The sequence below is a fragment of the Haemaphysalis longicornis genome, unplaced genomic scaffold (genome assembly GCF_048455015.1).
Source record: "Haemaphysalis longicornis isolate Haplotype H1 unplaced genomic scaffold, Haemaphysalis longicornis Haplotype H1 scaffold_11, whole genome shotgun sequence".
NCBI classification, from domain to species: Eukaryota; Metazoa; Arthropoda; class Arachnida; order Ixodida; family Ixodidae; genus Haemaphysalis; species Haemaphysalis longicornis.
This window is the reverse complement of record NW_027526214.1, coordinates 16,808,790-16,823,081: the sequence shown is the minus strand read 5'-3', so window position 1 is coordinate 16,823,081 and position 14,292 is coordinate 16,808,790. Positions and strand designations below refer to the sequence as shown.

Here is a 14,292-nt window from a genome sequence, read left to right as displayed (position 1 = left end):
CTATGCGTGCGCACACTAGCTCTTGTGGTGACGTCAGCTGGATAGAAGAGGATATCAAAGAATCACGAACAGCGATAAGTATGCCACCTCCAGATCGCACATCACGGTCATGTCGATAGAAACGGTAAGCACCCTCGCACTCTAGAATTTCACGGACAATAATTTTGCTAGAAAGCCAAGTTTCTGTCAAAACAACAATGTCGGCACTGCACGTGTCGACTACGGAAGATAAAGTATCGCGATTGTTGACGACGCTGCAAATATTCGTATACAGAAGTGGAATATTTTTTTTTGCCACCGGACCATGACTCCGCTATGCTGGTGAATTGCTAAGGCCATCCGAGGGCCCGCTTACGACAGCATTCATTGCACGAGGCTCACTTGTCTGGATTTCGCAAACCCGATCGGTTACCCGGCAGTACATGTACGTTTTTTTGCCTATCAGAAAATGGTTGAGCCGTAGCAAATATTTCTGTCCGCTAGCCTTTCCAAATTCGATCAACTTTTTATGCGACAAGCGCGTGGCACGGCAGAAATCTTCGCTAACGGAGAGGCCACTACCTTTAAATTCTTTTCGCTCAGCAAAGACCTTCTGTATATGCTTCGAAGACGAGAATTTTACGATTATAGGTCGATGTTTGTTTACTGCGAAGGAACCTAGTCTGTGGGCTCGGGAAATTGCTTCGTCGGTTAAGGTTAGCTGAAGTAGATTGGAAAGGCAGTCTCGAATTTTAGTTTCAGACTCAGACCAATTCTCAGATGGCAGAAGGTCAGGGATTCCGTGGAATATAAGATTTTCCCGTCGATACCCGTCTTCCAGCTCGTCCAGCCGAGAATTTATAGCCGTAGTTCGGTCTCGAACTGCGTCATCAACAACTCTTGGTAGATCATCAGCGACCTGATTTGCTTCGTATGATTCCACCAGGGATTCAACGGTTGCGAGCCTACTTGCTAAGCTGGAAACTTTTTCCTCTAGTTTTTGCTGATTAGCTCAAACCTCGGACAGCATCCCTATTACCTCGGTACGGCGTGCGTCGGTTTTAGCAGATAACGCGCCAATTGCAGCAAGAATATCTTCTTCGGGACCTGGGTTAAGCTCCACATCCCCCGCTAACATAAGTAATTTCACAACATGCACGCACTCCGACAGGTCACCAAGAATCACCAGTGGGCTTGGAAAGAGCAGCAGCCAAATATTGCTGTATCGCTTAGCGTGCAAGGAAGCGTGTTTACCAACCTGCACGATGAACAAGAAAGGGTTTTGAAGCGACTGCATGGCTGCCACTTCATCCAGCCCACTGAATTGAGCCGATGAAAGTGTCGCTTTTAAGAAGGTCCGGCAGACTGGTGTCGTAGGCGATGTGGATGCCAAGCCGAAGCGGGGCACGATGTACGCCATGTGGAAGGTGGGATCGGTTCTCTTCCCGCCGCTGACGTAACAAGGCGCCGTAGGCTCGATGATAACTCCGTAGGGGTAATCCAAGTGCTGCCACGTGCCGAGGGACGCCAGTATCTGCACGATGAACAAGAAAGGGTTTTGAAGCGACTGCATGGCTGCCGCTTCATCCAGCCCACTGAAGTGAGCCGAGGAAAGTGTCGCTCTTAAGTAGGTCCGGCAGACTGGTGTCGTAGGCGATGTGGATGCCAAGCCGAAGCGGGGAACGATGTACGCCATGTGGAAGGTGGCATCGGTACTCTTCCCGCCGCTGACGTAACAAGGCGACGTAGGCTCGATGATAACTCCGTAGGGGTAATCCAAGTGCTGCCACGTGCCGAGGGACGCCAGTATCTGCACGATGAACAAGAAAGGGTTTTGAAGCGACTGCATGGCTGCCGCTTCATCCAGCCCACTGAAGTGAGCCGAGGAAAGTGTCGCTCTTAAGTAGGTCTGGCAGACTGGTGTCGTAGGCGATGTGGATGCCAAGCCGAAGCGGGGAACGATGTACGCCATGTGGAAGGTGGGATCGGTACTGTTCCCGCCGCTGACGTAACAAGGCGACCTAGGCTCGATGATAACTCCGTAGGTGTAATCCAAGTGCTGCGACGTGCCGAGGGACGCCAGTATCTGCACGATGAACAAGAAAGGGTTTTGAAGCGACTGCATGGCTGCCGCTTCATCCAGCCCACTCTAGCAAGTTTCTTCTTGCTTAGCTGCTGCTGGTTCACTAAGGATCGATATTAGGTTGTCATTTAGCCTATTAACACTGACCTCCTTCTGCTCGTTAAAAAATGAGAATTTCTTTTGAAGAATTATTTAAACTCCTGCGATCTAGCGCTTACTGATTCCATGCGGGTTTTCTTAGTTTTCACGAGTTTCGTTCCTCCTACTCTAGGAGTCAGCATCAGCTTGGACTAACCATCCTGTTATAGCTACTCAAATTGTTAGGTAGCACCTGTACATATTGAACGATACCGGGGTTGCCACTTAGAATTAAGTCGATTTCGTTTCTCGTTGTACCATCCGGACTTTTCCGTGTCCATTACCTAATATTTATTTCGCACACGAATATGTTCACTACCCTGATGTTTTTTGTCTTTGCAAATACCACCAGTGTACGCCTCGACTGTCGAAATTCTCTATACCCAAGTTTCCCACTAACCTTTGTCTCATTTGTTCCTCACCTACCTTTGCGCTAGTGTCCCATCACAATCATGAACTGAGTTGTTGCCGTCTTCATTGCTGATTCGACGTCATCGTAGAAGCTGTCCACGGCTTCATAATCATAGCTGGCCGGTGGCGCAAAAGCATGCACTATCTTTTACCTGTATCGCTTGTTTAGCTTCATCATGATAGTGATGACTCTAACGATAATGCTGGAAAACTGTTCACAGTTTCGTGGTATATCTCTGTGGATAAAAAATACCATCCCCACGTTCATTCTTTCCCTGGGGTTCACTGTAGCACAAAATATGCCCGCTAGTTAGCTCCATGAAGCCTTCTCCGGTCCTTCCAACTTCGCTAAACCCTATAATATCCACCAAAGGACCGACAGCTCCTCTAGTACAACAGCTAAACTTCCCTCGCTCGACAGAGTGAGCGCGTTGACCGTTGCCAGGGTCAAGTTGGAATGGTGGCCTGTCCGGATCAAGAGATTCTTAGCAATCGCTGCTGTATAACTGTACTGACCACCGACGTGGACCGGGGCTCTAGAGCTACTAAGGATTGATGGCCGAGATTTGATTTGCTTTTTCATGGTAGGTGGCGGCCAACTACTACACCATGGTGCCCATATCCTTCTCGTTTGAGGAAGTGCTGTTCGTGTCCCTCAGAGCCTTCCTAGCATGGTTGTACCTTCCCAGTGTAGGCCCCTAAGTGTCCGGCAGGATAGGTATTTCTGGGGCAGGCAGCCCTCTACCCCTGCACGTGTTCAGCACAGAGAGAAATACACAAAAGTGTGAGAGTCCGGGAGTATTTTATTCGCGACGACGTTGCCGCGCACGCCCGTAGTTATACGGAGCCAGCGTTTGTCAGATTTGCTTTTTAAACGAGCGGTTGTGAAGGAGTAAGCTGACGCACTCGCTTTCTGATGAGGTTCACTGACGTCTTGCCTTTGGAAAGGTAAGTTTTTCTTCCGCCACTTTCCTATTGGGGGAGCAATCTGGGTCTCGAACATGTTTAGGGGAGCAAGCTGGCTACCCTTGCAAAAAACATGGCTGCTCACCTAAGCTCGACCACGCTGCGATTGTGACCACGCCTCGATTGTGAGTTTTACTTGTTGCACTCCATATTTGTATTTTTCTTCAAGCTGGCTTCCTAGCCCTCGTCACGGTTCTTTGTCTTTCTTTCCAATTCTACGAGTTTGTAGTGCAGAATTTTATTTATTGATTTATTTATTCAGGTACCCCTAAAGGACCTCCGTAGGAGGGTATTACATAGTGGGAGCATGGGCATACATCGAACATAACATAAAGGGTGCTAATAGAATGATAAATAAAAAACTTAGAAAAAAACTTTCTAAAACTTTGTAAACACATCCTTTCTATACAAACACTTAAAAACTTTCTAAACACATACTCCATAACGTATAACTACAAGGCAGGCACATCACAACAAAACAAATAAAAAAAGAAGTACAATATACGCAAGCAAGAACACAATAAGGTCACTTCATTTTTTAAAAGTCTTGAAATTTTGTTAGGTTAAATTCTGTGGCAACGTTTTGTGGCAGGTTATTCCCGTCCAATAATGTGCGCGGAATGAATGAGTGTGCGAACGCACATGAATGGCTTGTGATGCGCTTAACTTTTGAAGAGTGATTGCGCCGTGGAAATGTAAGAGTGGGTGAGTGAAAAAAGTCGTCACGAAGGCACTCATGGTGAAAAAGTGTTATGCGAGCATGTCGTTGACGCTCACAGACCGCAAGCCCTGTGAGGCTTGCGGTCTGTGAATATTATAAAAAAATTTAAACAAACAACACGGTTTTGCAGGCATGCAATATCACGTGTAATGTATTCATGTCTTGGATCCCAGATGGCAGATGCGTATTTAATTCTAAGGCGAATGAGGGTGAGGTACACACGTTTTCTGATGTGTGATGGTGCCTGGTTTAGGTTATGTTGTACTACGGCTAGTGAACAATTGACAGATGCTATCGTTTGAATAATATGGGTATGCCATGTTAAATTTGATTGAAAATGGACTCCAAGGTATTTATAAGTAGAAACCCGTTCAAGTGTATTGTTCGGGAAATATGTAGTTGTCATTCTAGTTGAGGAACGGGTAAATGACATGCACTTTTTTAGAAAAGTCTAGTCATTACCCAATCAGAGCACTATGCGTTTAATTGGTCAGAATCAGTTTGAAAAGCTTGGTGGTTAGTGTCACATGAAATGTTACGATATATTACGCAGTCATCAGCAAAGCATCTTACCCTAGATGTTAGGCCGTTAAGTAAGTCATTAATATAAATTAGAAAGAGGAAATGACCAAGCACACTGCCCTGGGGCACCTCAGGCGTTACCTGTACGAAAGGCACATCTGAGCTATGAAGGGATGTAAACTGAGTTCGGAAGGATAGAAAATTTGTTATCGATGCAAGAACATTAGTATGGATATTAAGAAGTCTTATTTGGTGCAAAGGTCGGTGGTGAGGAACACGGTAGAAGGCTTTAGAAAAATCCAGGAAAATGGCGTCGACCTGATTTATAGCGTCAAGAGATGAGTGTAAGGCGTAAGCAAAACCGGCGAGCTGTGTGTCACATCAGTAACCCCTGTGAAAACCGTCTGATTTTTGTAAATAATGTTGTGCTTTTCAAGGTTTCGGATCATTTGGGAGTGTATGATGTGTTTTAGCTGTTTACAGAACCGGTTAGCTAATGAAATAGGTCAGTAGTTTAACGATGATGTGGGGTGGCCTGATTTGAAAAAATGGAACAACTTTAGCAATACTCCAGTCATCAGAAATTGGACAAGGAAAATATGACTGTGAAAAAATTGCGGTTAAAACCACAGACATGCTGCAAGATATATTTGTGAGAAGCTTGTTGTTGAACGCAAAGTTATCAGATGCCAAGGAAGTCTATTTTTGGTTAATTTTAAGGGAATACCGGCTTCCTCAATTATTATTTCTGGCTTCGGACAATCTGGGGATATATTTAAAAAAAAGCATGAGAAGGGCAGACATCTTCCTGAGTAATAACGGAGGCGAAGGCTTTGTTTGCGAGATGTGTACACTGATATTCGGGAATTGTTGCGCCATTAGAACCACTAAGGATGATATCAGGATTGTTACTTGGATTAAGTGCATGCCATAATTTACGGGGGTGTTTTGAAAGCATGGAAGACAAGTCATGGTTATAAAAACTACGGCAGGAGGTTTTGAGTGAATACTGGTATTCTTTGTCACATTTCGTGCCTTTAAGCCAAGAAGTTCAAAGTCGGTCTCTACCAGCTAACTTGTGTAATCTTTACTTTTTATCGTTAAGGCATCGAAGCTGTCGGGTAAACCAAGGAGTGATGTTTGTATTTATCGCTATGGTAGGTACAAATGTGCTTATGAGACTGGTTAGTGCGTCTTTCAAAACAACCGAGTTTTCGTTCATTGTGAGAACACAATTTTCAAAATACCGTACACTCAAAATAGATAACTCAGAAATAATGGCATCAAAGTTTGCTCTGTCGTAGCACACTATTGCCTTACTGACAACGTTTTTAGAAGCGGTATAAATATTCACTCCGGTGGTAATGTCGTGATCGGAAAGTCCATCAAGGTAAGCTATGTGTGAGCAAATGTGGATAATTTGTTAGAATAAGGTCTAATATTAAGAGGAATTTCCAGCGCGCAGTGTAGCTTCAAAAACTGTTTGGGCTAACTTAAAATCAAGGCACTTTGGCAAGAATGAATGTGCTTCCTTGTCACTGGAAGAGACTGACAGTGCTTGCCAATATATATTAGGAAACTTGGAATCCCCAAAGATAATTAGTGAGCACTTTGGGTGCAGATATGCACTTCGCTCAAAACGCGGGTAAACTCGACAGAAAAAACGCTATCCATATCAAGCGGACGGTAAACTGCACCGACTACTACGTGAGTAATTTTATATTTTAGCAAAACCCACACGCATTCTTAAAACGAAGTTATATTGAAAGAACACAGAAGAATTCTTGTTTTAATCCTATAAGTACACCATTACCTTTGCTATGTTTTCGGTGGCAACAAATATAAAACGTTTCCCTATTGACAAAAATATTGCCGTCTTAAACAGTATCATTGTGCCAAGTATCTGTAAAACATTTATTTACGAAGAACATGAGTCAGCAAGCGATGATAGTGCAACATTTATAGAAATTACGCTCCTGTTGTTAGTGTAGACAAAAGAAAGACTGTTAACTGACACAGTCTGCTTCGCCACTGAAGTACAGGGCTTGATTGGCCGGCCGAAACAGGCAGAGTTCATGTGTCATGGCGCAACATCTGGCACGCCGGAGCATTCGCCTCTGGAGCGACAGGTTGATATACACATCTTGCACTATTTTACGCGGCATCCCATACGTAAACGGGCGTTATTCACCATCAGCTTGTTGAACACAAGGCGCGCGCGCGGACTCCTTCTCTTTTGATCGCTTTCGAAAACTGAAGTAGCTTGGGACGTTGTTCGCGCACAGCGTCGGAAACGATCGAGTGAAATACTGAACGTTATATTTTTAGGCTTTACCCATATACTTGGAATAGTTTTTACATTTTTTTGTTGTAATAATTGGCGATAATGAGACGCGTTTTTTTCTGCTGAGAACCGGCAAGTGTGTGAGCCCTGGCAATTGAAGCCGCTGTCACGCCAAGCTTGTTTAAGCAAAACTCATGAACTTGTGTTTCCAAGGATTCCCATGATTCCGATTGGTCAGTGTCCGCGATGCCGAAAAACGGGACATTGGACCTCCGCGAACGGTTTTCTCAATCAGTAATTTTTCGTGCATGCAGGCTAAAGTTGCATCGTGACCAATGACAGTTTGAGTTGAAGCAGCTACAACGGACTTGGTTTCCCGTTCTTTGAAACGTTTAGTCAATGCTTATGTTGACTTCTTAGCATTAGGACTTAATTTCAGTCTCCAAAAACGCATGCAGCTCTTGTGAAGTTTCATTTGCGCATATTCAACATTCGGAACCATGACTGCTGGGTCTTGCTTTACCCTAATTTGCTTTTTTTGAACAAACTTACACTGCTAATTGTTTTGTTTCAATTGCAACCAGTTTGCTTACTAGTAGAAGGGTTCTGCTAGAAAAAACTTTAAAATTTATAGTGAGCAACCTGCTGGGACTATCTCGTCTGATGCTTGTTGTCGTAGTCCTGTCGTCAGCAACTCGGACGGGTATATTTATATTTTTGTTGATCTTCCTACTCGGTTAGGTTGCCTACTAAGTGATATCACCTTGGCCGGGAGAGCTTCCATTACTCTTGCTGACTGATTATATGGCCGTGGTGTAGTCACTTGAACTACTTCAATGCATCTTTTTTGCCTCCAACGATTTCCTCCGTTGTGAGCCTTTCCTGTAGTATAACCATTCCACCTATATTTTCCCATCAAATAAAAATGAAAGGCTCTGAATTCAGCAGTCGAACTGCCAACGGCAATGCACGCCAGATGCGTGTTACTCTGCCCCTCAACAGCCGTATGCAAAAACGCAAAACCATGCTGTATATTTTCAGTACCTTTCAGAGTAGGCGTCGTTGCAATTGCCTGCTCTTCATTTATATGAGCCGGCTTTTCTTTCCGCACCGCACTACAGCTGGCGTTGTTGGAAAATCCCATTTAATGGTTGCTGTTCAGTTCTGCCTTACACGCCCGTGCAGTATGCTTCGTTGGCTGCCCCTGAAGCATGATCTATACTTAACCAGGATTGGCTGCGTTATGGTATATGGTAAGCTCTGACCACCGTGGTCAGAAGATTGAAATTTGTGGCTCCAGAAAAGGCAGATGTTTTAGCTGCGCTGTAAAACTTGGAAGATGTGATGACCTATGTTCATGCAAGAGACCTGGGTTTACGAACTTCGCATGCGTTCTTTTCCGTGGTCAGCTAAATTTTGAAACTTCTTTCAGCGGCATACTTCCAACGTGTCATAGGGCTAACAGCGCCAATTTTGGGAGCCAGCGCATCAATTGCCTACCGTTAGCAAGCCTCCACAGTATATTCTTTTACAGGGCCCATTACTCCATTTTATGTGTGCGCGTGTGTAATTTCTTGTTCTAATGTATAGCAAAAGAACTGCGGTCGGTGACTTAAAAAAAAACACTGCTCGGTGCGCCCTACGGGTACTGTAAAACCGGACCAACAAGGACAAATTTAGGCAGGTGGCACGAAAAGAGCCTATAGCGTCGGAAAGCCCCCAAAGACTCATCTTGCTTAGCGCCTATTGGTCCAATCTCTAAGACGCAAGTGGAATCCCCAGGATAAAAATATCTTTGTAGACTGGAGGTGTGGGTGTGTCATTATGTATCCACATCAATCAAATGTATACAAATGCTGCGACAGTGGGCGCTATGCTACGGTACGATGACGACACAGACGGGGGGATCGTGGTAAGCTACGGCACTAGATGGAGAGTGGAACAAGAGAACAAAAAGTGCAAAAAGAGGAGGTGGAAGGAAGAGGGGGGACAGTCATCCGTGAATCAAATTAGACCAGCCGCAAGAAGCGCTGGCAGAAGACCGATGGGCAGCTTGTTCCGCAGCTATGCGCATCTAGTTAATGTTATCCTGGGCTTTCGCAGCTGTCTTATCTTGTTGCCGCTGTGCTTCTTCACAAAAAGAAAATTGTTCCTGTAGAAATAATACTGCCCAACCCATCGTGTACATTTATCTTTTTTATGAGCTAACTTGTATAGCTGTGCTGCGTCTTATCCTCTCTGTCGAATTGAACTCGACTGACAGCAGAGGCCCAATTGCTTATTTCAGCACGGGAAATAGCATCCTGACAAACTGTTACGGTCAAGCTGCTGTAATTTACGTGATGGTGTGTAAATCTGCAGACTCTGCAAAAGCTGCACAGGCCGTTACTTTGTTGGGCCGAAGTCACTTCCTCTACGCTCAATAGTACCTATGTAATACTCTCTCCTTAGTTCCTTTGCAGGTATTGTAACTAGGTAAACAATATAATTGTAAAGAAGACGACAGAAAATTTTCCAACAACGCCAGTGCCGTTAACCAGACCGTATCAAAAGGAGATGCCATGCAGTTAGCATCCCCTAACTATCATTACCAACAAGACTCTTACGAAGTTGATCAGATTGCTCGTCATCGTCCCTCATGTCCTCATCAGTGTTTGAGCTCTTCTGAGCACCAATACAATACCCTTTACAATAAATAAGGAAATAAAAGCTCACTCATCTGGAGCTTCACGAATTCTCAATTTCCGAAACTTTTTTGTAGCGTTCCTATAGTTTCATTGTAACGTTATTTTGTTGAGAAATGAAGCCCATCTACAGCAGCTGCCACTTTTCGGCTTAGACATGGTATCAAACAATCGAACATCTGCCGCTTGGTTAGGTTATGGCCGAGGTAAACTGCTCACTCATACTGCGCCCACAAGCGGTGCCACTCCAAATCTCTTCCGCCAACATTTAAAATTTTATGATTCGATAGTAAATACATGTCTTGCGTTTTGCGGTGCAATTGGGGAAGCCGCCTGACTTGGGTACCCTGCAACTCTATTAGCATAGCTTCTCTAGTTTTGAACTCGTTATCAGGTTATATAGGGTTCAGACGCCAACAAAATCGTCAGCCAACAATATCGGTCGGCCGACTGGTCGCGCGACGCGTCGTCGGGAATCGGCCGAGAAGCGAAACTTGCGCGCCGACAACATTCATGCCGCAATAAATGCGGCTCAATTTTGTTAGTTTCTGGAGTGTAAAAAACTCAGCAATGTCCATGAAGTCCATACAACTCTACAGTAGCGCTAATGCAACCCGTATTTTGGCGTTCAACGCTTCGGCCGTGCTCTTGGGCGACTCCGCTACCTCGGAGCTGCAAACTGCATATGCGTGTGCAATCGGCTCGCCTGCAAAAAGCATAAGGACAGTTTCATGCAGAAGAAGACTTACGCAGGGTAATTAGGGTAATAGGAGATCAATGTCGGCCACGGTTTGTAACGTAAAACGTAAAACCAAAGTGCGGCAAGCACTATCCCTATATTGAAAAATCGCAGTCGCAGCCAGGCTCACTTATATTTGCCAGCGCTTTTGCGAAGGAGCAGAGTTGATGGCAAAAAGCTATTGTGGTGGCTTCGCGAAACCTTGCTTCGCCAGCGCTATTTAGGAAATTTTAATTTACCCGGCAGGAATTCCGTAAGCTAGCTAGTAAACACCGACGCACGACTGGAAGAATGGGCCTCCATCTACAGTCAAACCCGGTTATAGCTAACTGTCATAGGCGCCGCGATTGGTTCAATATATCCAATAGTTCAATATAGCGAACCCCTTCGATAACAAGATTTTGTTATGAGTTCGCAGGGACACCCCCCCCCCAATTCACCATTCCCAGATGTGCAAACCAACCCAAACAAGTATGACGTTAGCATACACTAAACAATTCATTTATTGCAAGCAATAAGGCTACTTTCCACCAAACTAGGTACTTCAAATCAAATCAAATGAAATCGTTTATTTTCCTTTCTTTTACAAGAGGAGGGCAAAACCGCAAAAAGCCACTGTTACAAGCGGATTGTCGAGACGGCTGCCCCGGTATCGGGGAACAGCAGATATCACGACCATATGCGTTATTATTTCATTACACATCTCGTGAATTAACCGAGGAAAAAAAGACACATGCACTGGGACACACACAAAAGAGAAATATAAGGAAGGCTTAATAATCAAATCAAGTGACCCTCAAGGCCATACTTAGCCGAAGCGGGAATGATAATAAGTATACAATTGCTCTAATATGCGCAAAAAAAGCAATATATACAACTGTTTTTTTTAATGTGGAATAATTTTTTTTGAAGGAAGGCTGTATACACAAAACATACATAAAACATCGGAAACAGGGACCAATAAGCACTTTATAAAATTGCTACTTTCTCAGAAATAGAGAAAAATTGACATACACGGCTCTTTTAGAAAACACAGTGGTTTTAGATTTTTCGGAGAAAGGCAGTATATATCAAGGGAAAGGGTGTCGTATCTATTTAGCAACACCATGAGGTTATACGTTAATGACTGGAGACTGGACTGGGATTTGATTGTGCTCCAACCAATACATAAACAAAACCCCGACGTTTCGAAGCCAGCTCGGATTCTTCTTCAGGAGTGACAGTGGCCACGGTGCAGCTGCGTCTTATAGTCTCAATTTTGCTGGCCTCCCACAAAGCCCTTTGCTGCGGCACGTAATCTGTGTGTACACCCAAGCGAGAGTGCCAAGCGAGTGATTAACATTACCAGGTGTGCGTTGAATATGCCACAATGCGGGGAAAAGCCGCTTCCTCCAGTTCGTTTCCCTTTCGAGGATAACCGTCCTGGAGAATTCAATTTGGTGGTCGGCCACTTCACAGTGTTCGGCGACTGCGCTGCGTACTCTATTACGTTCGCGGACGTCCTTTATGTGTTGCCTAATTCTCTACGGTAGGTTTTTCGTTTCACCGATGTACGAGGCGTTGCCCACCCCGGGCGGATTGCGGTAAACGACCCCGGGTTCTTTCTCTATTGTCGGCCGGTCTTTGGGGCGGGGGATTAGGCGGCCTGTAGCTGTCGAAGGCTTGCGGGCGATGCGTACTTCTACCACTTTGAAAATGCGGGCCAAGGTGTCGCTCGTTCCTGGAATATACGGCACCAGCACGCGTTTCTGGTGTCCGAGGGTAGATGTTCTTAGAGAGTTTCTCACCCTCTTCTGCTCTTTGCGGCGGGTGACAGAGTGAATGAACTTTTTCGGGTAGCCATTTTTCTTGAGTTTTACAAATAGACGGCTTAGTTATTTCTTACGTTTGGATTCGGACGAGCAAATTGCATCAGCTCTGTTAATAAAAGAGGACCCAACAGAGGGTTTGTGGTTAGCGGGGTGGGCCGAATAAATATGAAGGTAGCGGCCGGTGTCCGTCGGCTTCCTGCGAACGGAGCATACAAGGCCCCATCCTCCTCTTGTCACTTGGGCGTCAATAAAGGGAATGGAGCCGTCTCGTTTACATTCAACCATGAACAGGATGGCGAGGTGAACGAAATTTAGGCGTTTTTCCAGGCTGTCAACTGCGGAGGTCTTCACTATGCAGAAGCAGTCGTCTACATACCGAAGAAAAAGTTAAGGTTGCGGCCAGAAGGAGCTCAAAGCCTTCGCTTCCACGTGTCTCATCGTCAACTTAGCTATTGTTACAGGGAGAGCGGCCTCCATTGCGGTTCCAGTCTCTTGTTTGAAAATTTTCCCATTCCCGGAAAATGTGCTGGCCAAGCAGAACTACAGTGGGCGGCATATCTCGTCAGCAGTAAGCGGCGTCCTTTCCTTTATGGTTGTGTCATTCTCGAGGGCAGTTCGGAACGCGGATACAGCCAGCGGCACAAGAACACTGGTGAACAATGACACGACTTCGAACGAGACCAGGCTATCGCCTTCGTCAGTGCACATCTGTGACGCAAGTTGCACGAAGTGGCTGGAGTTGCGCTCATGAGTCGCAGTCTTCCCGGCGAGTGGGCGAAGATGCGGTGCAGGAAATTTGAAAGGGCTCGGCACGGGGATGATGTGAAGTCCACGATCGGGGGAAGGGTGATGGCAGATTTGTGGATCTTCGGTAAACCGTAGAGACTAGGTGCGGCGCAGTTTTAGCAGATCAAGCAAAGATATAGAATTGTTTGTTTCGGGTGGTTCCTAAAAATCCCCGCGAGTAACTTGTTCAGCTGTGTCTGCGTTTGGTTTGTAGGATCCCTCTTTACTGCGTGTAGGCGTTTCCATACTAGAGAGCAGAAACCTTCCGATCGTAGTCCTGGCGGTCTAACACCACCGTAGAGTTGCCCTTGTCGGCAGGTAGGATGACGATGCTTTCGTCTTGTCGAAGTTCCTGGAGTGCTCGATTTTCCTCAGCGGTCAATTTGTGGCAACTTTCAGCGGCAATTTTGATAGGAGGCCAAACAATTTAGGTCTAAGGCAAAAATTTGAGCACAGAGGAAAACCGAGCACTCCAGGAACTTCGAAAATACGAAAGCATTGTAATCCTACCCGCCCACAAGCGCAACTCGATGGTGGTTTTAGACCGCCAGGACTATGACCGGAAGGTCTCCGCTCTCTTCAATGGAAACGCGTATACAAAGTTAAAGAGCGATCCCGCAAACCAAACGCAGACGCAGCTGCACAAGTTACTCGCCGGCGATTTTTAGGAACCACCCGGAACAAAAAATTCTATACCTTCGCTTCATATGCCGAAACGGCTCCGCACCTAGTTTCTACAGATTACCGAAGATCTACAAACCTGGCGTCCCCCTTCGCCCGACCGTAGACTTTGCATCATCCCCGGGCCGAGCCCTTTCAAATGACCTGCACCGCATCCTCGCCCCCCTCACCGGGAACATGGCGACTCATGTACGACACTCCAGCCAGTTCGTGCACCTTGCGTCACATGTGCGCATTGACGAAGACGAGAGCCTGGTCTCGTTCGACGTCGTGTCATTGTTCATCAGTGTTTCTGCACCATTGGCTCTGTGCGCGGCCAGAACTGCCCTAGAAAATAACGCGACCCATAAAGAAAATGACGCTGCTTACGGTTGATGACATATGCCGCCTACTGGGGTTATGCTTGGCCAGCAAATATTTTTCGCACAATGGGCAAATTCTCAATCAAGAAACTGAAACCGCAATGGGGTCCGCAATCTCTGTAACA

General features: G+C 45.7%; 1 pseudogene; it reads right to left on the bottom strand.

Annotated features, from left to right (window-relative positions):
* Positions 1 to 313: 313 nt before the first annotated feature.
* On the bottom strand, positions 314 to 1,276 carry LOC144160587 (uncharacterized; annotated as a pseudogene).
* Positions 1,277 to 14,292: the final 13,016 nt, after the last annotated feature.